The following is a 3,154-nucleotide window of genomic DNA, read 5'->3' as shown; positions in this document are numbered from 1 at the left end:
AATTATTTTTTTGTTTAATATTATTTACTATCATATGAATATGTAATGAATACTTATATTTTTAACAATTTATAATAAGGTATACATAAACATATAGAGATAGATGTCTCCGACGAATTAAAATGTAAAAATAATAGGTATTTTTTTTAAAGTGCAAACAAATAGTAAGTTACGTTATAAAAAGATTGATAATATGTGTTTATTTTAATTATTTCATTTTTTTCCTTTATGGGGCTTAATAAATGGGGAATAATTTGTTATATTTTCCAAATTTATATTTTATACTATTAAAAGATTTTTGTTTTATTTTCACGAAGTCAAAACATGTTATTTTGATAAGTAGATATTTTAAATTGAATGTTTAAATTAAAGTTATTTGTGTAAATTTGTTATTACCATGTTTTGACTACTCAAATTAACCTATCTATACTTAATGGGCTCCATAATTCATGTAGTAGGTGTAGCCGTGTAGGGAATTAAACAGTACCTAGTAAATAGGGAAAAGAGCAGTGGCAAAAGTTTGCAGTATCCTCCGAGCAGGACCGGCTCAAGCGAAAATAGTGAACTACGCCAAATCAAATTTTGCCACCCCTAACAATATAATATTATCAGTATTTTGAAAAATGTCGCCTTCTTACTAAAGTGTTACTTAAATGCCGCCCTAGGCGTGGGCCTATGTAGCCTACCACTTGAACCGGGCCTGCCTCTCAGATCTCATGTTTATTTTTTGTACAATTTAATTATTTTATACAACATATATTTGAATTTTTGAAAAAAAAAATCTAAATTGGTATAAAATTGTTTAAAAATTTTTCAAAATGCACTATCTATGTACGTATATTAATTTCGTTCAAGTTCACATTTTATTTGATAAATAATGAGTAAAGTTCATGATTATTTCATCAAAATGAAGTTTAACACGTTGAATTCATTCTATAATTTTATATAATCAAATGGATACAAAATACTTTTTTCGATTTACCGTTATATTTCATTATTTCGATGACCAATACTTCCATATTTTACTATGTACGTATATTAACTAATTAATTAAAATATTTATAAATAAGTAAAATATCTATTTTATTGAACTAAACAAAAAAGTATTTTTATTTATATTCAATTTTTGTTTTTGAAAGAAAGTATTCGAATACGTAGTTTAATTACAAATTACAGTGTTACATCAAGTATTTAAAGACGTATTCTGAATACATTTGAAAATTATTCTTAATACAAATTTTACAAATTTTTATTTTTTTAAATTATCAAAATTAGTTTAAGCAATATTTATTCTTCTATGAATAAGGCCCTAAATATATTAGTGAAATAGTTTCAAATAGAAATATTCATCAAATGGCGACGAGATCACTACAAGCACTTTTATTGTATATACCTATATATATATATATATATACCTACCTATATGCATATCGGGCACTATAAATACTTTAAATTCTAAACAACAGTCGTAGATTCGTATTTAAAAAATGTGACTGTACAGTGCACCGTAAACACAGCACACAACTGCACTCGTGGTAGTTGACTGAAACATTGCTCAATAATATGTAGGTACTTTTCCTAGAATATGACGAAATATGCAAATTCAGACTTTGTATTTAATTTCGCCATTTCGTAAAACAAATGTATTATAACTTACCTAGAATAATCTACGACCACTTAAAAAAAACATGCAAATGCAAGAAGTGCCGAACGCTAATATACTACCTGTATATGATATAATAATTAATATTATACATTATAATAGTAAAATTCTGAGTAAAATGGAAAATTTATTTTTATTTAATAGTATTGAGGAACAAGAAAACGCGATACAGCATGTCAGAATAATAAAATAAATAACTATGGATCCATTTATGTTGTCAGATAGATTATATTTATTAAAAAATAAAATGTTTAGATTATCTAAATATCTTGCGAGTCATTCAATAGACAATACTTATATGATATGACCACTAATTGAAGACGGTAATTGATATAAAAACAAAAGTATCAATATTAAAATGATTTATCGCATTATTCTGTATCTCGATGCTTATAATACATGAATAGTTTAAAACTTTAAAATACCGTTAATCACCCCGATATTTTAAACTTATATATTAAGTTTCCATAACATATATAGGTACGAGCTTAAACAAGTTTAAACATTTAAAAAAAAAGCTTTTCTATCTTGTATTATTTTTAAATTGTTGATATTTTTAGATTTTATGCAAAACCAGAACTCCGAGGCATTATAATATTGATTGTATTCATGTAGCAATAGTACCATCCATTTTCAAATTTAAATTTAATCGAAAACCAACATAATGACTATATCTATGTGTAAATCGTAAGTATAAACTACCATTCTATAAAAATCAAATTAGTAAATATTATACAATTAAATTATAATTTTGAGTATGTTTAAGTTACAGGTTTACATTTTCCGAAATTTAAATTGTACATAATGCTGTAGGTTTGTGACTCAGATTTAAAAATAATAAATGTTAATGCATTGTTTCCCGGAAGCACACATGTTTGGAATAATTCTAGTGTCTTACCATATATTGTTACTCCAAGATCTATATGCAAAGGGCCTTTAATAATATTTACCTATTAGGTAAATCAATTAAAAATATAGTTCAAAGAAACGTTATATATATTTTTAAAATACTATTAACTATTCAGTATGCTCATTACGGCCATGGCTAGTGGCTATACTAACTCCCGTTTCAGATCCAACTACTGAAGTCGATGGACGATGAATATTTTAATTAACAACAAAATGTTGTCCGCTAGAAGCATCATTAAACGTTGCATTGGAGTTCTAAAGGGACTTTTAAGTTAATTTTATTTAAATAAATATAACTAATTAATATTTACTTTTATGTATGCAATATGCATACATTAGACGTATAACAAATAATTCAAGTTCACATTTTATTTGATAAATAATGAGTAAAGTTCATGATTATTTCATCAAAATGAAGTTTAACACATTGAATTCATTCTATAATTTTATATAATCAAATGGATACAAAATACTTTTTTTCGTTTTACCGTTTTACCGTTGTATTTCATTATTTCGATGACCAATGCTTCCATATTTTACTATGTACGTATATTAACTAATTAATTTAAATATTTATAAATA

General features: G+C 25.1%; 1 pseudogene; it reads left to right on the top strand.

Moving 5' to 3' along the window:
• The first annotated feature begins 1,793 nt into the window (after positions 1-1,793).
• On the top strand, positions 1,794-2,848 carry LOC132939870 (uncharacterized; annotated as a pseudogene).
• The last annotated feature ends 306 nt before the right edge of the window (positions 2,849-3,154 follow it).

Source organism: Metopolophium dirhodum, chromosome 1, assembly GCF_019925205.1.
Source record: "Metopolophium dirhodum isolate CAU chromosome 1, ASM1992520v1, whole genome shotgun sequence".
Taxonomy (NCBI): domain Eukaryota; kingdom Metazoa; phylum Arthropoda; class Insecta; order Hemiptera; family Aphididae; genus Metopolophium; species Metopolophium dirhodum.
This window is presented reverse-complemented; position numbering and strand designations above follow the sequence as displayed.